Raw genomic sequence first — 26,712 nt, forward strand, 5'->3', positions numbered from 1 at the left:
GTGATGTCAGGGGTAAGTTATTTTTTTTACACAGAGGATGCTGGGCGCAAGCAATGTGCTGCTGGGGTGGAGGTAGAGGCAGACATTGGGGAGTTTTCAGAGACTCTTAGATGGACAAATGGATGTGTTGCACACGCTCATCAATGGTGCTGAAGTCAAAAAGGTTCAGAGCTTCAAGTTCCTACAAATAAACATCTCCAGTAGCCTGTCCTGGTCCAACCACGTAGACATCACAACTAAGAAAACCTCTGCTTCCTCAGGAGGCTGAAGGAATTTGGTATGTCCCCTTCGACCATCAGCAATTTTTATTAATGCACCATAGAAAACATCCCATTCAGTATCATAACGATTTGGTATGGCAATTGCTCTGTCTGTGACCACAACAAAACTGCAGAAAGTTGTGGATACAGATTTACACCACACGGAAACCAGTATCCCTTCTACAGACTCTGTCCACACCTCTCATTACCTTGGTAAAACTGACAGCATAATCAACTACCCCCACCCACCCCATTCTCTCGTCTCCCCTCTCCATCAGCAGAAGATGCAAAAGTCTGAAAGCACATACCACTATGTTCAAGGACAGGGTCTATCCCATCATAAGACAATTGAACAGTCCCCTAGTGCAGTAAGATGGATTCTTGACCTCACAATCTACCTCATTATGACCTTGCATCTTGTTGTCCACCTGCACTTCACTTTCTCTGTAACTGTAACTCATTATTCTGCATTCTGTTATTGTTTTCTCTTGCTCTACCTCAATACACTGTTGTAATGAAATGGCTGGTATGCAAAAAAATAAGTTTTTCACTGTAACTCAGTACATGAGACAATAATAAACCAGCTCCTCCAGTTAACCAATATTAACAAAGTTTAAAGAAAATTTATAGAACATAGAACACTATAGCATAGCAAAAGCCCTTTGGCCCACAATGTTGTGCCAACATTTTAACCTAAATTGAGGGATCAATCTAACCCTTCCTCCTGCATAACTCTCCAGTTTTCTATAATCCATATGCCTACTGTATACAGGAGTTCCTTAAATTTTCCTAATAAAACTCTCTACCACTACCCCTGGCAGTGTAAAAATTCTACTTCTGCCCTCTCATATTTGCCATTTCTGCCCTGGAACGAAGTCTCTGGCTGTCCAGTTGATATAGATCTTATCATCTTGTACACCTCTATCTGTATTGTACTGTGCTGTTATGGTCTATGTTTTTGTAACACCCCCTAGTGTTCAAGTGTATTGTTGCTATCAGCAGCCATACCATAAGATATAGGAACAGAAGCAGGCCATTTGGCCCATCGAGTCTGCTCTGCCATTCAATCATGGGCTGATCCAGTTCTTCCAGTCACCCCCACTCCCCTGCCTTCACCCCTTACCCTTTGATGCCCCGGCTAATCAAGAACCTCTCTCTATCTCTGCCTTAAATACACCCAATGACTTGGCCTCTACAGATGCTCGTGGCAACAAATTCCACAGATTTACTACCCTCTGACTAAACTAATTTCTCCACGTCTCTGTTCTAAATGGATGTCCTTCAGTTCTGAAGTCGTGCCCTCTTGTCCTAGACTCCCCTACCATGGGAAATAACTTTGTCATATCTAATCTGTTCAGGCCTTTTAACATTCTGAATGTTTCTATGAGATCCCCCCTCATTCTCCTGAACTCCAGGGAATACAGCCCAAGAGCTGCCAGACATTCCTCAAACGGTAACCCTTTCATTCCTGGAATCATTCTTGTGAATCTTCTCTGAACCCTCTCCAATGTCAGTATATCTTTTCCAAAATGAGGAGCCCAAACTGTACACAGGGTATAAGTTCCATGAAGATTAGCTTTTTGTAACAGCAGCACAGTAGAACATATATTTAGTGACCACTTTATTAGGTACACTGATGCAAATATCTATTCAGCCAATCACATGGCACCAACTCAATGCATAAAAAGCATGCCAACATGGTCAAGAGGTTCAGTTATTGTTCAGACCAAACATCAGAATGGGGAAGGGATGTGATCTAAGTGACTTTGACCATGGAATGATTGTTGGTGTCAGATGGGGTGGTTTGAGTATCTCAGAAACTGCTGATCTCCTGAGAGTTTCATGCACAACAGTCTACAGAGAATGGTGCGAGAAACAAAGACATCCAGCAAGCAGCAGTTCTGTGGGTGAAAATGCCTCGTTAATGAGAGAGGTCAGAGGCGAATGGCCAGACTGGTTCAAGCTAACAGTGACTTAAATAACCACACGTTACAACAGTGGTTTGCAGAAGAGCATCTCTGAATGCACAACACTTCAAAACTTGAAGTGGATGGGCTACAGCAGCAGAAGACCATGAACATGCACTCAATGGCCACTTTATTAGGTACAAGAGGTTCCTATTAAAGTGGTGAGTGAGAGTGAAACATTACAGCATGGTACAGGCTCTTTCAATGTTGTGCTAACCTTTTAACCTACTCCACGATCAATCTAACCCTTCCTTCCTACATAGCCAAACATCGCATGTGTGCCCTCCTAAGAGTTTCTTATTAGAACATAGAATTTGAAGGTACATTTAATGTGGAAATGTAGAATGTAGACTCCTGCTACAAACACATTTTTGAGGATTTTAGAGAGAAGAGACTGCAAGACACTGGAATCTGGAGCAACAAACAAGATGCTGGAGGAACTCAACGAGTCAGGCAGTATCTATGGTGGGAAATGGACGGTGAGGCTATGACTGAAGTGTGGAGTAGACTTTGTGGACCAGCGGGTCTATTCCTGCCAGTTCATTTGGAATGGTGTTGCAGATGAGGAGCCTGTCATCTGCGCTCCTCTCTAAGGACTCTGTTACCCTTCTCACCTTGGTGAAGCAGAAAGCATAAATCAAAGATACCACCCAACCCATACATTCTGATTCAGATTCAGACTTAGATTCAAGTTTATTTATCACATGTACACCAAAACAATGAAATGTGCTGTTTGCATTAACAACCAACACACCCAAGGATGTGCTGAGGTAGCCTCCTACTATCAACACACATTCTGTCATCATCATAACATGCCCACAGTGTTCAGCAGGACAATACAACCAGGGCAACAAGACAACAATAGCAAGACAAGTCCCTTCCACAACACTGAGTTACTCTGGCCTCTTGAGTAGATTTGATGGACCTGCTGGACAGTTCCTGTCGGTTCATTCAGTCTGGCAATTCCAGATCGGGAATCCTCCCACAATACACAAAAACCACAGCAAACTGTCAGGACAGCAAAGAGGGTCTTTGGCTGCAGCCTGCCATCACTGCAGGACTTGTATGTGTCCAGGACAAAGAAGTGAGCGGGTAAATTATTGCAGACACTACTCGTCCTGCAAACTGCCTTTTCCAAAAGCTCCTTTTTTGGAAAGTGCTGTAGGTCTATTAAAATAAAATTTAATGCCATTTTAAGTGTTTCTTCCTCCGGGCTGTTAATCTGATCAACCAGTCTAGTTCGTCCCTCCCCCACCCCCCAACCTTCTATCTATTATCCCCATTAATACATGACACCCTAAACACTTTATGATATTGTTTACATTGTAAATACAAGCTGGTATTTATGTGTTTATGCACATTTTGTTCTATATCTGTACTTCTAACTTTATATCATTTAATTGGATAGCCAGAGTTTTTTTCCAGGGCAGAAATGGCTAGTACAAGGAGGAATAATTTTGAGGTGATTGAAGGAAATTATAGGGGGAGGGGGTTATGTAAGAGGTATGTATTTTTTAACTGAGAGAGGTGGGTGTATGGAACACCCAGCTAGGGGTGGTGGTAGACGTAGATATATTACGGGTATCTAAGAAATTCTTAGGTAGGCAGATAGATGGCAGAAAAATAGTCCATGTGCGATGGAAGGGGTCGACTGGTCTAAGACTAGGTTAAAATGTTGGCGCAGCACTGCGAGCTGAAGGGCCTGTACTGCGCTGTAATGTTCTATGATCTATAACACTTTATCTTTATAACTGTTGAATGTTATTTTTTTGGTGCATGTCGCTCCACACACCACGGGAAATTCCTAACACGTGTAAATAGCTATGGTGAATAAAGCTGACCCATGAACCTTAACCTTCACTCCCTGTGTACTGGTGGAGGAAGGATTTGCCCAGACCCCGCCCCACTCCTGCGCTGCGTCCCAAGCTGCTCAACGTACACGGGAGCCCACACCAGTCCGACCGCTGGTGGAACTTGCCCAGAAATCTTGCTTGTGACTCTTTCTGCTGGCACTCACCAAGGAAATTCACGGGGTGGGGATCTCAGTCAGCTTACTGACCATCTCCAAGTACCTCCCATGCATGAAATTACGTTTGGATTCCAGTCATTGTTGTAATGCAGGTTGAACTCGGTGGCCAGCTGTGCACAGTAGGATCTCACCAACAGTGGACGTGGCCAGCTTTTCTCTTCCCGGCTGTGTATGAGTGGACGATTCCAATCTAGAGAACAAGGGTTTACTTTGGTCCCGCTCAATACAGGCCACACCTATTTCCGTTGTCACCACCGTGAATAAGCGCCCTGGTGACTCATTGGCCAAAAGCCACTGTGGGAGGTCTGGGTTGACACAGAAAGGTGTGCTGCCTTCTACTGTCCTTTCTCTTTGACCATTGCTCTTGTTGAATGCTGTCTCCACAATGTGACACATGTGGAGATGGCCATCTGACTCTCCACCGTCACGCTGTACCTTCACGTGCTCATTAGCTCCTCTGATGTCATAATTGGCAATTGTGTCACAGGGCAGAGTCTCTTTACCTCATTGTTACCTCCTTAAAAGCAAGGCACAGACTCCTCAGGTGTCTACCAGGGCTCCTGAACAGTCAGAAGAACTAGGCTCTGAGACTTGTTCTACCTCACTGGTATAAAACTCCTGAACAGACCTCCCATATGCTAAAGACAAACTTTTCCCCCCAGGGAGGAAATGTCAAATGCCAGAGAACATAGCTTTAAAATGATGGGGGAAGTTTAAATGTGTTTTATAGAACATTGTAGCGCAGTCCAGGTACTTAGAACCATGATGTTATGTTGAACTCTCAACCTACTCTAAAATCAATCTAAACTTTCCACTCCAAAACAGCTCTTCATTTTTCTACCAGACAGACAGACATACTTTGATCCCGAGGGAAATTGGGTTTCGTTACAGTCGCACCAACCAAGAATAGTGTAGAAATATAGCAATATAAAACCATAAATAATTAAATAATAATAAGTAAATTATGCCAAGTGGAAAGTGCCTATCTACCAGTTTATTAAATGTCCCTAATGTATCTGCCTCCAACATTCCTGGCAGGCAATAAGGTGCAAGGTCATAATGAGACAGGGTGTTCCATGCACCCATCACTCTGTGTTTAAAAAAAAATTACCTCTAACATCCTCCCTATACTTTTCTCCAATCATTGTAAAATTATCCCTCCCCCCCTTTCTGCCTTCTACAGGGATCGCTCCCTACGCGACTCCCTTGTCCATTCATCCCCCCCATCCCTTCCCACTGATCTCCCTCCTAGCACTTATCTTTGTAAGCGGAACAAGTGCTATACCTGCCCTTACACTTCCTCCCTCACCACCAATCAGGGCCCCAGACAGTCCTTCCAGGTGAGGTGACACTTCACCTGTGAGTCGGCTGGTGTGGTATACTGTGTCCGGTGCTCTCGGTGTGGCCTTTTATATATTGGTGAGACCCGACGCAGACTGGGAGACCGTTTCGCTGAACACCTACGCTCGGTCCGCCAGAGAAAGCAGGATCTCCCAGTGGCCACACATTTTAATTCCATGTCCCATTCCCATTCTGAGATGCCTATCCATGGCCTCCTCTACTGTCAAGATGAAGCCACAATCAGGTTGGAGGAACAGCACCTTTTATACCGGCTGGGTAGCCTCCAACCTGATGGCATGAACATTGACTTCTCTAACTTCCATTAATGCCCCTCCTCCCCTTCTTACCCCATCCCTGATATATTTAGTTTTCTCCCCCTTCCTCTCCTTTTTTTTCTCTCTCTGCCCATTCTCCATCTCCCTCTGGTGCTCCCCTCCCCCTTTCTTTTTCCCTAGGCCTCCTGTCCCATGATCCTCTCCCTTCTCCAGCTCTGAATCCCTTTTGCCAATCACCTTTCCAGCTCTTAGCTTCATCCCACCCCCTCTGGTCTTCTCCTATCATTTCGCATTTCCCCCTCCCCTCCTACTTTCAAATCTCTTACTATCTTTCTTTTCAGTTAGTCCTGACGAAGGGTCTTGGCCCGAAACATCAACAGTGCTTCTCCCTACAGATGCTGCCTGGCCTGCTGTGTTCCACCAGCATTTTGTGTGTGTTGCTTGAATTTCCAGCATCTGCAGATTTCCTCGTGTTTGCATCATAAAATTATGCCTTCTTTATATCAGACATTCCTGCCCTGGGAAAAGTCTTTGGCTATCCACTTGATCTATGCCTCTTATCATCTTATACACCTCTATGAAGTCACTTCTCATGCTTCTTTGCTCCAAGAGAAAGGCCTTAGCTTGCTCAACCTGTCCTCATAAGACATGCTCACTAATCCAGGCAGCATCCCGCCCGGTAAGTCTCCTCTTCACTCTCTCTAAAGCTCCCACATCATTACTAAATGAGGTGACCAGACTGAATACAAACTCCAAGTCCTGATGAAGGGTCTCAGCCCAAGCCATCGACTGTTCATTCATTTGCATAGATGCTGCCTGACCTGCTGACTTCCTCCAGCATTTTGTGTGTGTTGCACAATATTCCAAGTGTGGTCGAACCAGGGTCTTATGTTGCAGCTCTTGAGCTCAAGTGAACACCATTCTCAAAGGCAGATTCTATCCCGCTCGATAAGACTGGATCAAACATGGGAAATGGGAATAGATTGGATGGGACATCATAGTTTGGCATTGGCCAGTTGGGCCGTAGAGCCTGTTCCCATGCTGTAAACTTCCATGACTACTGGACAATTCTCTAGGACCCTTGACCTCACAATTTCCCTCATTATGACATTCAGCTTATTGCCTGCATACATTATACTTTCTCTCTAGCTGTAGTGAAGTCAAAGTAATTTGTTGAAGTATGTAGAAGTCACTGTATGCTAACTAGAAATGTATTTTCTTGTAGGCATTCACTGGAAAATACATAAATAAACATTTATGAAAAACTATACTAAACAAAGCCCAACAACCTATGTGCAAAAGAAGACAAATTGTGCAAAAATAAAGAAATAATCCCGAGAATGAGTTGATTGTGAACACTTCATTCTGCATTCTGTTATTGCACTACCTCTTTGCACTGATGTAATCCAGGTTCGGTCCAGATGGCATGTAAAATAAATGTAACCTCAGCACATGTGATTCATTCAAATGAATGAATTATGTGACAGTAATAAACCAAGTTGCCAAGGTGTCTAGAATGTGCTATCTGTTCGGAGCAGATATGATAGCAACTTTAAGAAGCATTTAGGCAGGCCCGTGAACAGGCAGGAAATGGAGGGATATAAAGCATATGCAGGCAGATAGGATTAGGTTAAATTGGCTTCATGTTCAGCACAGACATTATGGCCAAAGGGCCTATTCATGTCAGGTACTGTTCTAAGGATTTAGCAGGTCAGGCAGCATCTATGAAGGGAACTGGACAGTCAGCGTTTTGGATCTGCAGTATCAATTGTCCATTTTCCTTCATCCAGCACCTTTGTGCGTGGAGGAGTTGATGGCTCTGGGCCTGTACTCACTGGAGTTTAGAGGAATTAGGTGGGATCTTATTGAAACCGACTGAATGTTGAGTGGACATGGATAGGATATTTCCAATAGTGGGAGAGTCTAGGACCAGAGACAATACAAGGATGTCCCTTTGGAACAAAAGATGAGGAGGAATTTCTTTAGCCAGGCAGAGGTGAAACTGTGGAATTTATTGCTATGAATGGCTGTGGAGATGTATTCATTGGGTATATTTAATGCAGAGTTTGATAAGATCTTGATTAGTGAGGACATTAAAGGTTATGGGGAGAAGGCAGAAGAATAGGGTTGAGAGGGAATATAAATCCCTCAGGACGCACACCTTGATGGTCTGTTTATTGTCGCCGGTGATTTTAACCACGTGAACCTTAAGTCAGTGCATTTCATCAGTATGTGGACTTTGAAACGAGAGGGGAGAACACGTTGGACCTGGTTTACACAAACATTCCCGACGCGTACGGGGCAGAGCCCCGCCCCCACCTCGGATACTCAGACCACATCTCTGTTATGCTAATCCCAGCATACAGACCGCTCGTCAGGCACTCCAGACCAGTTCTGAAGCAGGTGAAAACCTGGCCAGCAGGTGCCATCTCTGCTCTTCAAGACTGCTTTGAGAACACTGACTGGCACATGTTCAGGGAGGCTGCAATCGATGACGACTCTACCAACTTAGAGGAGTACACAGCATCAGTGACCAGCTACATCAGCAAGTGCATTGATGATGTTACTCTGTCCAAGACCATCACTATACGTGCCAACCAGAAGCCATGGATGACCGCAGAGGTGCCTGCGCTGCTGAGGTCCCGCGACTCCGCCTTCAGAGCAGGCGACAAGACAGCTTTAACAACAGCAAGGACCAAACTGTCCCGAGCCATCAGAGGGGCAAAGCGTGCACATGCCCAGCTAATCCACAGTTACTTCCAGGACAGCGGTGACACGCGGCACATGTGGAAGGGCATCCAGGACATCACCATCACCTGACTGTGCAGGTGATGCCTCCCTCCCAGATGCGCTGAATAACTTCTACGCCTGGTTTGAGGCGGAAAATGACATGGTGGTGAGGAAGTCCACCCCTCCTACAAATGACCAGGTGCTGTGTCTCTCCGTGGCCGACGTGAGAAGAACCCTGTGCAGGGTCAACCCATGGAAGGCTGCTGGACCAGACAATATCCCTGGTAGAGTGCTCAGAGGATGTGCAGACCAGCTAGCAGATGTTCTCCCTGACATCTTCAACATCTCCCTGAGCAGTGCCACCATTCCAAAGTGCTTCAAGGCTGCCAACATCGTCCCCGTGCCAAAGAAGTCTTCAGTGTCCTGCCTAAATGACTACCGTCCCGTTGCACTTACATCCATCATCATGAAGTGTTTTGAGAGGCTCGTCATGAGGCATATCAAGACCTTGCTGCCCCCCTCACTGGACCCCCTGCAGTTTGCGTACCGTCTTAAACCGCTCAACAGATGATGCCATTGCCACCACCCTCCACCTGGCCCTAACCCACCTGGACAAAAAAGACACATACGTTTGGATGCTGTTCATAGACTTCAGTTCAGCATTCAACACAATCATCCCTCAGAAACTGACTGGAAAGCTGAGCCTACTGGGCCTGGACACCTCCCTCTGCAACTGGATCCTAGACTTCCTGACTGGGAGACCTCAGTCAGTCCGGATCGGGAGCAGCATCTCCAACACCATCACACTGAGCACGGGGGCTCCCCAGGGTTGCGTGCTCAGTCCACTGCTGTTCACTCTGCTGACCCACGACTGTGCTGCAACACACAGCTCGAACCACATCATCAAGTTCGCCGATGACACGACCGTGGTGGGTCTCATCAGCAAGAATGATGAGTCAGCTTACAGAGAGGAGGTGCAGCAGCTAACAGACTGGTGCAGAGCCAACAACCTGTCTCTTAATGTGAACAAAACAAAAGAGATGGTTGTTGACTTCAGGAGGGCACGGAGCGATCACTCCCCGCTGAACATCAACGGCTCCTCGGTAGAGATCGTAAAGAGCACCAAATTTCTTGGTGTCCACCTGACGGAGAATCTCACCTGGTCCCCTCAACACCAGCTCCATAGCAAAGAAAGCCCAGCAGCGTCTCTACTTTTTGCAAAGGCTGAGGAAAATCCATCTTCCACCCCCCCATCCTCATCACATTCTACAGGGGTTGTATTGAGAGCATCCTGAGCAGCTGCATCACTGCCTGGTTCGGAAATTGCACCATCTTGGATCGCAAGACACTGCAGCGGATAGTGAGGTCAGCTGAGAAGATCATCGGGGTTTCTCTTCCTGCCATCACGGACATTTACACTACACGCTGCATCCACAAAGGAAACAGCATTATGAAGGACCCCACGCACCCCTCATACAATCTCTTCTCCCTCCTGCCGTCTGGGAAAAGGCTCCGAAGCATTCGGGCTCTCACGACCAGACTATGTAACAGCTTCTTCCCCCAAGCTATCAGACTCCTCAATACCCGAAGCCTGGACTGACACCTTGCCCTACTGTCCTGTTTATTATTTATTGTAATGCCTGCACTGTTTTTGTGCACTTTATGCAGTCCAGTGTCGGTCTGTAGTCTAGTGTAGCTTTCACTGTGTTTTTTTTATTACATAGTTCAGTCTAGTTTTTGTACTGTGTCATGTAACACCATGGTCTTGAAAAACGTTGTCTCATTTTTACTAACCACTGTACCAGCAGTTATGGTCGAAATGACAATAAAAGTGACTTGACTTGACTTGACTTGAAATCAGCCATGATCAATTGGGGAGGAAAACTTGATGGGCCAAATGGCCTAATTCTGCTCCTACGTCTATGTTGCTCCATATTCTGCAATCTCTTGCATCTCCATGTACTGTTCTATATTCCAGGATTGGAAATTAGGGTAAAATGTGGGAACGAATTGCTATGGACAGGCCGAATATTGAAGAGTTAAAACAGGACAGACTATTGCAATGATAATATCACTAGTGAATGACCTGAGTCATGGGATGTACTGACACAGCCTTCATGCCAACAGATGGACATGACTTTGTCTTGCTGCTTTTGACATTCAGCCTGTTTTTAGTTCATCAATACATCTCTAAATGGAATTTTTTCCAACAATTAGCAACAGGCGAGAACACAGCAGCAGAAGTCGCAAATTGATTATTGAAGGCCCAGGCTGCGGAGTGTAAACCTGGTAAACCTCTTTTGAACTCTTTCCAAAGCCTCAGCACCCTTCCTATAATGGTGTGACCAGAACTGTGTGCAATACTCCAGACGCAGCCTAACCAGAGTTTGATAAAGCTGTAACATAACTTCCTGACTTTTGAACTCAGTGCCTCAACTAATAAAGGCAATCATGCCATATGCATTCTTAACCACCCTGTGTAGCCACTGACAGGGAGCTATGAACTTGGACCCCAAGATACCTCTGCTCGTCAACACTGTTAAAGGTCTCTCTACATTTGCTACCAAGTTGCAACACTTAACATTTGCCAGGGTAAAGCTCCATCTGCCATTTCTCTGCCCATCTCTGCAGCTGACCTATAACCCACTGTATTCTTTGCCAATCTTCTACACTATCTTTATATCATCTGCAAACTTACTAACCCATTGATCTATATTTTCATCCACGTCATTGAAACACATCACAGACAGCAGAGGTCCCAGCACGGATCCCTGATCACAGACCTCCAGCTGGAATAAGTCCCTTAAACCACCACCCTCCGTCTTCTGTAGACAAGCCAGTTCTGAATCCAAACAGCCAATTCACCATGGACCCTATACTGTACATCTTAATCTTCTGATAGAGCCTCTCATGAGGACTTTGTCAAACACCTTACTAAACTCCATGTAGACAACATCCACTGCTCAACTTTCATCAACCACCCTCATCACCTTATCAAAAACTCAATTAGTTAGTGCAACATGTCTTGCCCCATACAAAGCCATGCTGGCACTCCTGATTAGCCCATGGTTCTCCAAATTCTCATTAATCCTATTCCTCAGAATTCTCTCCAGTAACTTCCCTACCACTGATGTGAGAATCACCAGTCTATGGTTCCTAGGATTATCCCTGGTGCACTTACTGAGAAACAGAACAACATTAGCTACTTGCCTGTGGCTACAGAGGATAGAAGATATCGGTCAAAGACCCACCAATCTCATCTCTTGCTTCACTTCATACTTCTCTGGATTGAACTCCATCTGCCACATCTTAGCTGAGGTCTGCATCCTATCAATATCCCGTTATAACCCACAACAACCTTCTACGCTGTCCATACCATCACTAACCTTCATGTGATCATAAAACTTACTAACCCACCCTTCCACTTCCTCATTCAAGTCAGGAAGGGTACAGACAGAGCATAGAGAGTGTCAGAGGAGAAAGGAACCAGGAGAATGAAAATGTTTGGTAAAAGTGCCATGAGGCATATAGTTTGTTTTAACAGAGAGTGCGTGGTAATTGGTAATAGCTATATTACTGTCACAGGTACCAAGATAAAAGGTTTTGTTTGCATGTCATTAAGAAAAATTAGTCTGTAGGTCAAAGAGAGCTTTATTTGTCACATCGAAACATAAAATTTAAGAATGTTGCGGTAGTATAGTGCTTAGCACAACACTTTACAGTACCAGTGACCCGGGTCAATTCCCATCACACAGTAGGGTAGTGTGTAGCACAATGCTTTACAGCACTAGTGACCCAAGTTCAATTCCCATCACATGGTAGGGTAGAGGTAAGCACAACGCTTTACAGCACCAGCAACGTATTACAGTACCAGTGACCCAGGTTCAATTCCCATCACATGGTAGGGTAGTGGTAAGCACAACGCTTTACAGCACCAGCAACGTATTACAGTACCAGTGACCCAGGTTCAATTCCCGCTGCTGCCTGTAAGGAGTTTGTATGTTCTCCCTATGACTACGTGGGTGTCCTTGTTTCCAAAAAGGTAATTGGTCATTGTAAATCGTCTCTTCATTAGGCTAGGGTTAAATCGAGGAATTGCTGGGTGGTGCAGTTTGGAGGGCTGGAAGGGCTTACTCTGTGCTATATCTCAATAAAATTAAAAAAAAACATGAAGTGTAATGTGTTAAAAGACATAAAGCGTAATGTGTTAATTAAATCAGTGAGGATTGTGCTGGGAGCAGCCCCCAAGTACCTCCATGCTTCTGTCACCAACATATGATGCCCACAAGTTACTAACCTTAACCTGTACTACTTTAGATTGTGGGAGGAAAGCGGAACACCCAAAGGAAGCCCACACCACCACGGAGAGAACATACCAACTCTTTACAGACAGCGGCAGGAATCAAACACTGATTGCTGGCGCTGTAAAGCAATTGCGCTAACCACTACACTACTATTCCACCACCATTACATCAATTAGTACATTGAGGTCGTATAAAAGGGGAAAAGATGCAATGTAAGGCGTCTGAAAAGCACAGCTAGGGCAGAGATTTCAAATGGAAGCTCGGTAAATCCAGAGTGATGGAAAGAGGGTGGAAGAATCAGAGAAGCCGGGTAGGTAGTCAGCTCTCAACAAACTATGTGCTTCCATCTGTTCTGAAATCATTCTGTGACACTGGTCACCACCTTACAGGAAGCACGTGAGGGCTCTGGGGAGGTGAAAGATGATTCATTGAGTTGTTGCCAGGGATACAAAGATAAGCGGAGGAGCAGGTCGTGAGCCTGGAGAATAACTTGGATGGATTGGGAAAATGGGCAAAGTAGTGGCACATAGAATACGGTGTAGGGAAGTGTGTATTTAAAGGAGAGGCTGATAGTTTCATGAATAGTAAAGATGTCAAAGATTACAGGGAGAAGGCAGGAGAATGGGGTTGAGAGGGGCGATAAATCAGCCTTGGTTAAATGGCATGGCAGACTTGATGGTTGATGTCCTAACTCTCCTCCTATGTCTTATGGTCTTATGGATAGAGATTCTTAGTTATGGAAGAGATTGTCCACACTATGTCACTTTCTTCGGAAATTTCACTATGATGTGTAAGAATTTGAGGCTCTGGGGAGGGTAAATTGGATGGAGATGCTTCTCAGAGGAGGGATCAATAATCAGATGGCACAGAGTTAATTGGTTAGAGAATTAACGGAAAATGGTCAATGTGTGTTGGCATCTGAAAACTCATTGGCTGAAAGGTTGCTGCAGGCTGCAACCCCATCACTGTAAAACATAAACACAAGAGATTCTACAGATGCTGGAAATCTTGAACACAAACACACACACACACACACACACACTCACACACACAAACACACACACACACACACACACACACACACACACACACACACACACACACACACACACACACACACACACACACAGAGTTGGGAGGCAGAGCGAAGTTAAGATGGCGCTAAATAGTAACTCCTTCGCTTGCATCTTTGGAAACAGCTCTATTTCCATCTTTAATATCTTTATTTTTCCCTTTCAGGGTTCTTTTGAAGACCCTGACCTGGAGTTACACGCTGACTACGGTTCTTTGTGGGAATGGGACCCGCACTCGGGGTTTTAGGACTGGCGGTTGTTCGGCACGCCAAAGGCTCAATCTGAGAGTCTGGTTTGAATTCGGAGAACTAAGGTCTTGGGGCTCTGGAGACGGACGGATCAAGGGGCGGTGTCACGGTAGGAGACCCGTGTGTCATTGGGGGAGTTGGGATATCTCCCGTGGGCCCGAAGACTCGGAATCCTTGTGATCTTCAAGCAGAGAGCTTGAAAAAAATGACATAATGGACTTTTAACATCATAAACCAGTGAGTTGCTTGTTATATCTCCCAGCTTGCTGAGAAAATGGAGACACATCGTTCTCCCTTATTGGGAAGAGAGAGAGAGCCTGTGGTATGTCGAATACCAGGTGAAATGTGAAGTAACTGCAAGTCTGTGTCGTTGCTGTTGCTTTGCTCACACTGAGTGCTCGGTGGCAGTGCCAATGCTATTTTTTGCTGGTGGGGGAAGTGGGGTTGTTGCTTGCTGCTGCTTACATGTGGGAGGGAGGGGAGCTGGGGGGGGGACTTTGGGGTTCTTTCGTTTATCTGTCGTTCATTCTTTGGGGCACTTCTCTGTTTTCGTGGATGTTTGTGAAGAAAAAGCATTTCAGGATGTATATTGTATACATTCCTCTGACATTAAATTGAACCTTTGAACACACAGTGCTGGAGGAAGTCAGCAGGTCAGGTAGCATCTATGAAGAGGAATGAACAGGCAACTGAGACCCTTTATCAGGAATGGGTCAGCTCCTGTGGGAGAGGATGGGAAAGGACGTGCAAACCATATCTCTGTTTCCCAATGAAGACACGTGCGTGTGCACATACATACAGTAATACACACGTGCACAGATACACACATGATTGACACAGCAGGCAGACACATGCTACACACACCTATGTACATATGCACAACATTTATAAATGTGTGTGTACTCACATCTAAACATGCGTGCATACAAATGTCAACACACATGCCTGTACACATGTTCGCATATATATAAAAACATACATATATGTACACAAGTGAATATATGTACACACTCACATACATGATGCATACACATTGAGTCACTCTACTGCACCAGTAATTACATGGTGCACACGTGCATGCCAATGCATGCATATATATCGTCACATGTGCACACAAAATCCACTATTCCCATTTGGACAGATACGTACATACAAAGATGTACTGTACACATTCAGATGTGTGTGCACTAACAATCGTGTACACGTGACCACAACCCTGAGTGGTCCCTTCACCATCTCCTTCATCTAATACCCGATGGCAATGAGCTGTCATTTACAGTCTCACTCAGTGAGTGCAAATCAATATCACCAATACACGCATCTATGAGTCAACAACATCCATGTGATAGAGTGGGGGGAGAGAGATAGAGAGGGCAGGGAGAGAGACATACAGATACAGATAGAGAGAGCAGGAGGGGAGAGAGAGAGGGAAGAATGAGAAAAGAAGAGAGGATGTGAAAGCGAGAGAGGGAAGTACAGAAAGAGTGAGTGAGTTAGAGAGAGGGAGATGGGAGAAATGGGAGGCAGAAGAGAATGAGAGAGAGAGAAAAAAGGAGAATGGGAATGGAGAGAGTGAGGGGGAGAGAGTGAGAGGGATGAGGAGAGAGAGTGAGGAAGGGAGGAAGAAAAAAGAGACAAAGGGTGGGAGAGAAGGAGACAGCCATAATCTCCCAGTAGAAGAGGTAACGAATGCTCTGGGTAGATGGAGGGCTGATCAAGCAGCTGTTTTGCCCTGCGAAGTTGGCCTGACAGAGTTGGAGCTGCCTTCATCTAGGCAAATGGAAAACATTCCATCACACTTTTGCCTTGTACCTTGTAGACAATGGAAAGGCATTGGGGAGTCACTCACAGACAGGATCCCCAGCCTTGGACCTGTTCTTGTAGCCACAGTAGTTATGTGGCTGTTCCGGTTGTCCTTCGGGTCAGTGGTAACCCTGGGATGTTGGTGGTGTTGAGCTGAATGATTGAAATGTCGTTGAATGTCAAGGGTAGGTCTATTCACTTGAGGTCAATACCAAGTACTTAGGTGGTGAAACATAACCCTCTATTTATCAACTCACCCTATATGCTGACCAGGTCTTGTGGATGCAGGCAGTTACAAACAAATTTAGGCTATTCGGCCCATTGAGTTTGCTCTGCCATTTGATCATGGCTTTATTATTTTCCCTCTCAACCTCATTCTCCTGCCTCTTCCCCATAACCTTTGACACCCTCACTCAAGAACCTATCAACCTCTGTTTTAATGACTAGGCATCTCCTCTTAGAGATGGGGCCTAGAACCACTCACAGTACTCCAAACAGAATTGAACATTATGCAATCAGCAATGAATATCTCCACTCACAAAGCAGATGGAGTTTAGGACATTGAACACTGTAGGAGAGACCTCCCATAGACTATTTCAATAAATGAGGAGCAAATTCATAAATCAGAGGTGCAAAGGGACTTGGGAGTCCTAGTGCAGGATTCCCTAAGGGTTAACTCGCAAGTTGAGATGGCAGTAAGGAAAGCAAATACAATGGTGGCATTTATTTCGAGAGGACTAGAATATAAAAACAAGGATGTAATGCTGAGGCTTTATAAGGCATTGGTCAGATCACTTTTGCAGTATTGTGAGCAGTTTTGAGCTCCATATTTAAGAAAGGATGCCTAATCTTTAAAGCAGAGATTGATAGGATCTTGAGTGAGGATGTTGAAGGTTATGGGGAGAAGGCAGGAGAATGGGTTGAGAGGGAAAATAAAAGTGCCCTGATGGAATGGTACAGCAGACTTGATGGGGATGAATGGTCATACGACTCAGAGGTCTGACCACTAACAAACACAGCCATTTTACAAGGTATAATACAAATCACTGGAGTGGTTTCCCTTTGTTATCCATTTATAGCAGGTTTCCTTCATGCCTCACCCAAAGCTCCTTTGATCTGGGGATTTACGAGTACATTGCCCCAGGACCAGAGATTGGACAGTCTAGAACTATATTCATAGAAACATAGAAAACCTACAGCACAATACAGGCCCTTTGGCCCACAAAGTTGTGCCAAACATGTCCCTACCTTGCAAATTACTAGGGTTACCCATATCCCTCTATTTTCCTAAGCTCCATGTACCCATCGTAAACTCTCTTAAAAGACCCTATTGTACCTGCCTCCACCAGCATTGCCTGCAGTCCATTCCACGCATGTAAAAAACTTACCCCTGACATCTCCTCTGTACCTACTCCCCAGCACCTTAAAGCCATGCCCTCTTGTGGCAGCCATTTCAGCGTTGGGAAAAAGCCTCTGACTATCCACACGATCAATGCCTCTCATCATCTTATACCCCTCTATCAGGTCACCTCTCATCCTCCACCGCTCTAAGGAGAAAAGGCCGAGTTCACTCAACCTGTTTTCATAAGGCATGCTCCCCAATCCTTGGACCATAGGAGACTGAGGGGTGACCATACAGAGGTGTATAAAATCATGAGAGGCAGAGATAGGGTGAAGACATTCAGTCTTTCTCCCAGGGCCGGGTAATCAATAACTAGAGAGCACAGGTTTAAAGTGGGAGGGGAAAAATTTTCAAATGGACCTGAAGGCAATGCTTTCACCCAGAGGGTGGCAGATTTGTGGAATGTGATGCCAGTGGAAGTGGTTGAGGCAGGTGAAGTAACAACATTTCAAAGGCATTGGACAGGTACATGGATAGGAAAGGTTTAGAGAGAGAGGGCAAAACGCAGGCAATTAGGACTGGTTTAGATGGGAAATTTGGTTGGCGTGGAGAATTTGGGCCAAATGGCCTGCTGTGTGCTGAATGACTCTACGTCAAGGACCATTGGTCTCAGAACACCTCCACAATTCAGAGCTTCTGGCCCTGTTTAGATCAAGACTCTGATGAAGTCTGAAGCTGAATGTTCTCGCCAACTTTAGGCAGCACAGTAGCACAGCTTTCAGTGTAACGCTATTACAGTGTCAACAACCCAGGTTGATTTCCCCCATTGTCTGTAAGAAGCTTGTATGTTCTCTCCATAATCACGTAGGTTTTCTCCAGGTGCTCCAGTTCCAAAGGTGTCCGGGTCAGTAAGTTATTTGGGCTTGTTACTCTCAAATATATAAAAAAAACTATCCCAACAAGGCATCAGCAAGCAAGTTACCCTGTCATTAGTCCCTTTGCCATGGAGGTGCAAGCCCACCATCAAGAACACACATCTTCAAGAGGCAGTGCCTGAGGAGCAAGGATCAATTTCTTATTTCTCCCTCCCCTGTTTGTGACATTTACCAGGAGCATTGTATACAAAGGGCCCGAGGCATTGTTGAGGATCCCTACCACCCATCCCACCATCTTTTTGACCCTCTACCGTCAGGAAGGAGGTACAGGAGCATCAGAACTAGGACTGTCAGCTTCCTCCCCCAGTCCGCAAGACTAAAGAATACCCTGCCACCACTGAGGTCTCGTCACTAAGACAGTTTGCTGTTTACCTGTGCTGGGCACAACATGCACTTTGAATTATATTTTATTAACTCATTCATGGTAATATTTTGTTCTATGTGCTGTGTGTGATATGTGTATTGTAGGTACACTGTGGTCCAGAGAAACATCATTTTGTTTGGTTGAGTATAAGTACAGTTAGATGACCATAAACTTGAACTTGAACTTACTTTCCATTTACATTTATATGCTTTAGGAATTTGCATCGGTGTTTTAGACGGGGCATGACATGCAACAAAAAACAATAACATTCACCAAATATGAAGAATAAAGAATTATATATTAATAGTTCTTTAAAAATGGAAACAGTAGAGGTTAAAGGACAGATATGGAGTAAAATATGCATACATAAATGAATAAAGATCAGGCATGTATTTACAGTGTCAATGTTATAAAAAGTGGTTTAGTGTTTACAGAGCATCACTAAGGGTCCTCACTACATGTTCCCTTGTACCAGAGACTGAAGACCCACACTCAATGATTTAGGAACTGCTTCTTCCCCTCCACCATCAGATTTCTGAATGGTCCATGTAATAGTAGTAGTGTAATTATGCAGTCGAGTATGATATCATTCCCTTAATGAAGAATGCCTGAACGTGACTTTGTTTAATGTGGAGAAGATGATGAACGAGCAGCTACCACACAGGACAGATCGGGGTAAGGGTCCAGCGACATGCAGGGCAAGAGGAGTGGGGACCCTTCACTGCTGCCTTCCTTTGCCTTCACTGCCATCGTGATATGTCATCATCTTCCATCAGCTCCACCATAGAGGTCTTGGTTGGATCGTTCTTTATTTGGAACCTCCCCCTTCACCTTACCACTACCAGGAACTAAGCTCTAGACAGCATCGCTGTAAAGGTCTCAGGAATTTACAAGCCTCTCCACCACGACAAGGTGACAATGTTTGGAGAAGGGTGGTGTATGAACCCATGAACACTACCTTGTCAACACGAGTGAATCTGCAGATGCTGGAAATAAATAAAAACACAAAATGCTGGCAGAATTCAGCAGGCCAGACAGCATCTATGGCTATATCCTCCCATAGATGCTGTCTGACCTGCTGAGTTCTGCCAGCATTTTGTGTTTTTAACACTACCTTGTTATTTTTTTTTGCATTATTTATTATTTATAGTAAAATTTTGTCTTTACACATTACTGCTGCCAAAAAGCAACATAAGAGCCCCCTCCGTTGGTCAGGATCAACCTTGGATATTGCGTCCTAGCTGTTAGAGCTGGTATGCAAGCCAGGGCTGTATGACGTGGAGAGCAAGCTGTTGCCCATGTGGCAGGCTCCCCACCTCTCCATGCAGCTGATGAATCCAAAGGAACGGCAGAGTTTGGAACCAGTGCCAACGCAGGATTGCCAGTCAGCGCTGAACTCAACATAAGGACTTCAGCTCCGGAGTTTCCCTTGGGGTTTACTCCCGAAGCCTTTCCCAGCAGTGGGTACAGTCGCAATGCAGCAGAGGTTTCTGAGATCAGAGTTTTCCTGGATGAGCTGCCAACCACGGTGGACAAGTCACATCAGATAAGACAGTGATGATAAACCTGATTCTGATTGTGCTGGCATTCCCTCTATGCACAGGTCACAATTACATTGAGAGTTGGAGTCTGAATACCCTTCATTCAATACTGTGATTAGGTTATGGTTAAGTCTGTGTTGATAGGGGTTGCTGAGAGGTGTGGTTTGAAGGGCCGGAAGGGCCTAATCTGTCTTGTATCTCTAAATAGATAAAATTAACTCAGCCCCTCTAGTCCAGGCAGCATCCTTGTTAATCTTTTCTGTACTGTTTCCAGATTAACCACATCTTCCCTATAATAGGGTGACACAAACTGTACACATTACTCCAAGTGCAGCCTCACCAGCAACATGTTCAATGCAACATACAGTAATGTCCCAACTCCTACACTCAATGAGCTGACTGTGAAGGCCAGCGTACTAAATGCCGTTTTCACCACTGGAGATATCACTTTCAATGCTGTATGAGCCTATGAGAGTTCTAGAGTCATACAGCATGGAAATTGTTCAGACAACTGACGGCACAGGTGAAGAGGCTGTTCCTAAAATGCATCTTCAGGCTCCTGTACTTCCTCTCCAATGGTAGTCATGCCCTGAGTGGTGGGGGTCCTTAAAGATGGACATTGCCTTCCTGAGGCTCTACCTTTTGAAGATGTCCTTAATGGTGGGGAGGCTTGTGCCCGTGATGGAGCTGGCTGAGTCTACAGCCCTTTGTAGCTTTTTCCGATCCTGTGCATTGGAGCGTCCACACCAGACGTTGATGCAACCAGTCAGAATGCTCTCCACACTACATCTGTAGAAATTTGCCAGAGTTTTTGGTGACATGAAATCTCCTCAAATCCTAATGAAATAGAGCCTCTGTTGTGTCTTCTTCATGATTGCATCAATGGACAGATCCCTGGAGATGTTTAGAACTGCTCACCCTATTCATCGCTGACCCCTCAATGAGACAGCTTTCTCTTCTCACCTTTCTAAACCCATGTCCTCTAGTTCTTGATTTCCCATTTCTGGGAAAATGACTGCACACTTTCACCCATCTGAGCTTCTCATAAATGTATACACCTCTATAGATCACACCTTATTGCTATATGTTCCAATGAATAAAGTCCTAATCTGCTTCCATAATCACTCCCTAGGGTCCTGGCAACATCCTCATAATATCCCCTACACTCTTTCTAGCTTAATGCTATCTTTCCTCTGGCAGGAAGGAGCGTTTGATAGCTCTGACCCTGTACTCACTGGACTTTAGGTGTATGAGGGGGAATTGCATTGAAACCTATTGAATATTGAAAGACCTAGATAGAGTGGATGTTTCCAATAGTGGGAGAGTCCCAGGTAGATGCAGGGGGCACAAATTCAGAATAGAAGGAGTGTTCAAAGGTAGAACAAGGTAGTGTTCAAAAAGTTCAAAGTAAATCAATGGAGAGATATGCCACCACATACTACCCTGAGATTCATTTTCTTATGAACATTCATAGTAAATGCAATGAAATACACACATAAAGAAGGACAAACAATCCTTTACAGACAAACATCCCATTAGAACAGAGATGTCGAGGATTTCTTTAGTCAGAGTGGCGAATATGTGGAATTCATTGCCACAGATGGTTGTGGAGGCAAAGTCTGGAGTTAAAGTGAATGCTGATACATTTTTGATTAGTAAGGGTGCCAAAGTTAACAGGGAGAAGGCAGAAGGATGGTATTGAGAGGGAAAATAAAGTAGCCATGATAAAAAGGTGGAGCATACTCGATGGGCCACATGGCCTAATTCTTCTCCTATGTTTTATGGTTTTATAATCTTATTATAAAGGATTAAGAATTATATAAAAAGAGGTTAAAGTTGGAGGATAAGGAATAAAATGTACATAAATACATGAATGCATGTACGATGTAAACAGTATTATAAAAAGTGGTCCAAAGTGTTTACAGTGCAATGCAGTGGTATGTGTAACAAATAGAGGGGGTGGGGAGGTTAACTAGAATGGTCGATCAGATTAATTGCCTAGGGGAAGAAACTTTTAAGATGGTGTGAAGTTTTTGTTTTAATAGCCCCATAGCCCCAGAAGGGAGTTTTTGGTAAAGACAGTTTGTAGGGTGGTAGTGTCCTATCTGCTTCTCTGTCTACGGGTGCACAAGAAGACTGATAAGCATATTATTCAACGATCAGACACCTGTAGTAGCAGGAAGTCACCACTGTGTGGCAGCTTTGAACTGTGTGGGATGGGCAGTGCATGTTAGCGAGCCTGCTGTACGCGGTAGCAGGGTGGTTAACGTAACACTTTACTGTGCCAGTGATGGGAGTTCAACTCCTGCCACCGTCTGTAAGGAATTTGTATGTTCTCCCTGTGACCATGTGGGTTTCCCCCGGGTTCTCTGGTTTCCTCCCACATGCCAAAGGCTGGAGTTAGTGAGTTGAGGGCATGCTATTTTGGTGCCAGGATCATGGCGCCGCTGGCAGGCTGGCCCTGAACACATCCTCTGACTGTGTTGGTCATTGACACAAAAATGAAGCATTTCACTGTATGTTTCAATGCACATGTGACAAATAAAGCCAATCTTTAAAAGAGCTTTAATCTTTAAATATAAAGTCACCAGCCCCTGGGGCATGGGTACTGAGAATAACATTGGGCTGCCAGGAATAAAAAGAGTCACAGCTTATTAAAAACTCCTGGTTAATCACAGCTGGATACAATGTTCAGTTCCATTATAGATTCACCGGAATGGAAAAACATCAGTTTGTATCACACACAAAATGCTGGAGGAACTCAGCAAGTAAGGAAGCATCTCTGGAGGGGAATAAACAGTCAACATTTTGGGCTGAGACCCTTCATACACTAGCTTAGATAGTCACCTCGGTCAGCATGGATGAGTCGGGCCGAAGGTCCTACTTTCATACTGTATGACTCTATGACACATGACTATATATGCTCCACATATTTTTTTAAAAAGCTTTGAAAAGAAGCATGCATTGTAGTCCTGATGAAGGGTCTCAGCCCGAAATATTGACTGTTCATTCCCCTCCATGGATGCTGCCTGACCTGCTGAGTGCCTCCAGCGTTTTATGTGTGTTGCTCTGGATTTCCAGCATCTGCAGAATCTCCCACCTTATTTCTCTTCAAGATGTGCCCACCCTGAAGTTTAAATTTTCTCTTCTATGGGTGTTCAGTGAGACCCTCTCTCACTGTTCTCCCTCTGTGATCTCTGCTGCTTTTCAACTATTTGTCCCTTCCAGTTTCTCACTTTGTCCCCCTTCCCTTGCCAGCCACCTTTCCCCTCACCTGGGTTTACCTCTCACCTGCCGGCTTATACTCCTTCCCCTCACCCCCCACCTTCAAATTCTGACTATATCCTCTTCCTTTCCAGTCCTGATGAAGGATCTCAGCCTGAAATATTGACTGTTCATTCCCCTCCATGGATGCCCCTTGACCAGCATTTTGTGTTTATCACTCTGGATTTCCAGCATCTGCAAAATCTCATGTGTTTAAGATTAGTTTATGCTGTACAAATTACTTACAGGAAGCTTCTCCATTGTTGTGAAGACAGCTATTAATAGACTCCCAGAGATCATAATCCTCAAAATCAAAAGCAAATTCCTCGAAGTCTTCATTTCCTATAAGCTCAAAAGCTTCGGTGCCAGGAGCCTTGTTCTCATCATCTTCCTCGATGACCATCATCGTGAGTCTGGAGGAGAGTGCTGTCGGGGCACCCGTAACAGTGGAGGCAACTCACTAAGTGAGGAAGATGGCTGAGGTGTGGCTCACTGTGGCGTTGTCTGATTTGCCTCACTGTGGTGTAGCCTGATTGGCCTCACTCTGTGACTGACTTTGCCACAGAGGCAGAGAGCGCAGTTAACGAGAGGCGATTCCCCTCTGACGTGCGGATACTGGGACAGCTTTGGATCTGTTTTCCCCTCAGGGTGTTCGATTTCGTTCCATGATGTCAGGCTTAAATCCATATTCTTCTGAGGGAAAGCGATTTAGTGTTCATAACCGGTAACCCTTTGCTAACCAGCAACTATTCAACTGGTTTGTACACAGTAATACAATATAGAAACAGGTCCTTCAGCCTATCCAGTCCATGCCAACCTGATCTTCTGCCTAGTCCAATCCACCTGCACCCAATACCTCTCCCATTCATATACCTATCCAAACTTCTCTAAAATGTCCCTATATTGATGCCGGCATAAGTGGCGACTTCTGCAGGCAGCCCCCAGCCATCCTTAGGTGTGTTTTTTGTTAACACAGATGACGCATTTCACTGTATGTTTCCATGAATCTGAACCCGCATCCACCACTTTAGCTGGCAACTGATTCCACTCTCGCGCCACCCTCTGAGTGAAGAATTTCCCCTCAGATTCCCTCAAATACATGACCTCTGGTTCTAGTCTTACCCACCCTCAGTGGAAAAAGCCTGATTGTATTTACCTTTCTTGATGTTGTATACCATTTTCCCTTCATTCTCCTACACTCTAGGGAATAAAGTCCTAACTTATTCAATATTTTCCCTATAACTCAGGTCCTCAATCCCAGCAACATCCTGGTAAATTTTCTCTGTAATCTTTCAATATTATTGATATCTTTCCGATAGGTAGGTGACCAGAACTACACACAATACTCCAAATTAGGCCTCACCAATGTCTTATACAACTTCATCATTTAGAATATTGGTGAAAATCCTACAGCAAACATGGCTTTCATTTTATCCTTTAATGCAAAAGGTTAAGAAAATTCAGGGTGTTCCCAGTAACCCTCACTGACTTGCACAGGTGCACCATAAAAAGCGTCCTATCTGGATGCAACACTGTTTGCCTGTGACTGCAAGAAACTGCAAGAGCGGTGGACACGGCTCAGCAAATCACGGAAACCAACCACAGCTCTGTGGAATCTGTCTACACTTCTCACTGCTTCAGTATCACAGCCAGACACCATCTACCCCCAACATTCTTTCTTTTCTCCTCTCTCATCAGGCACTGTTATTAGACTCTTGAACGGTATCCTAGAAATGATAAGATGGACCTTTGACCTCACAACCTGCCTCATTATGATCTTGCACCTTATTGTCCGCCTGCACTGCACTTTATCTGTGATTGTAACACTTTATTCTGCTATTGTTTAACAGTGTTCCACCTTAATGCACAGTGTAATGAAATTAGCTAATAGGATGGTATGCTAAACAAAGCTTTTCTCTGTACCTTGGTACATGTAACAATAATAAACCAATTTAATTCAACAGTACCTGTAACCCTGGATCTATAGAGCACTACCAGGCAGAAGCAGGCCCTTTGGCCCATCTAGTCTGTGCCAAAGTGCTACTCTACCTAGTCCCTTCAACCCAGACCTGGACCAGAGCTCTTCATACCCTTCTCATCCAAGTACTTATCCAAACTTCTCTTAAATGTTGAACTTGAACTCGCATCCTCCTCTTCCACTGGCAGCTCAATCTACACTCACACCACCCTCTGAGTTAAGTTCTCCCTTATATTCCCTTAAACTGTTCACCTTTCACCCGGAATTCATGATTTCTAGTTCTAGTCTCACCAACCTCAGTGGAAAAAGCCTGCTGGCATTTACCCATCTACACCCCTCATGATTTTGCATACCTCTATCAAATCTCCCCTCATTCTCCTACGCTCCAGGGAATAAAGCCCAAATCTATTCATCCTTTCCCCATAACTCAGCTCCTCATGTTCCGGCAACATCATTGTAAATTTTCTTTGTATTCTTTCAATCTTATTGATATCGTTTCTGTGGGTAGGTGATGACAAATGCACACAATACTCCTAATTTGGCCTCACCAACATCTTATACAACTTTAATGTAACATCCCAACTCTTGCAGTCAATACTCTGAATAATGAAGGCTGATGTGCCAAAAGCTCCCTTTATGACCCTGTGCCAACACTTTCAAGGAAGTATTCCCAGATTCATAATAAATCAATTTACCTAATTAATTCCCCAATATCTGTAACCCTGCATCTTGTACTACCTCGATGTATCCATGTATGGAATGATCTGTCTGGAAGGCGGAAAAACTTTTCACTATGTCTTGGTACATGTGACAATAATAAACCAGTATCAATTATTGAAAATAGCTTGGTGGTAGTAGAAGCAGATACATGAGGGGGATTTAAGAAACTCTTTGACAATATCATGGATGATTTAAAAAATGGAAGGTTATGTAGGAGGGAAGAGCTAGATTGATCTTAGAGTAGGCTAAGAGGGCCTGTACTGTGTACTAAACTGTCCTTTATGTTCTATGTTCTATGAAACAGGTTCCAGGAAGAATGAAAATCCCAGTAAAATCTGAGGAAATGTTTGTCTCAACAGGGTGCTAAGGCTCTAGACAAAGAGAGACACACACAAAATGGAGAGAAATAAACAGCTGATGTTTTGTGCCACGACTCTTCATCAGGACCCTGAATCTTGGCCCAAGATGTCAACCTTTTATTCCTCTCCATGGATGCTGCCTGACCTGCTGAAATCCCCAAGCATTTTGTGTGTGTTAC

The 26,712-nt window shown here is 44.6% G+C and overlaps 1 protein-coding gene across 5 annotated transcripts in view; it reads right to left on the bottom strand.

Annotated features, from left to right (window-relative positions):
* The window catches only part of LOC140728069 (anion exchange protein 3-like), a 222,127-nt gene that overhangs the window by 119,180 nt on the left and 76,235 nt on the right, over positions 1-26,712 (bottom strand). The gene's annotated exons all lie outside the window — the stretch shown is intronic.

Source organism: Hemitrygon akajei, chromosome 5 (genome assembly GCF_048418815.1).
Source record: "Hemitrygon akajei chromosome 5, sHemAka1.3, whole genome shotgun sequence".
NCBI classification, from domain to species: Eukaryota; Metazoa; Chordata; class Chondrichthyes; order Myliobatiformes; family Dasyatidae; genus Hemitrygon; species Hemitrygon akajei.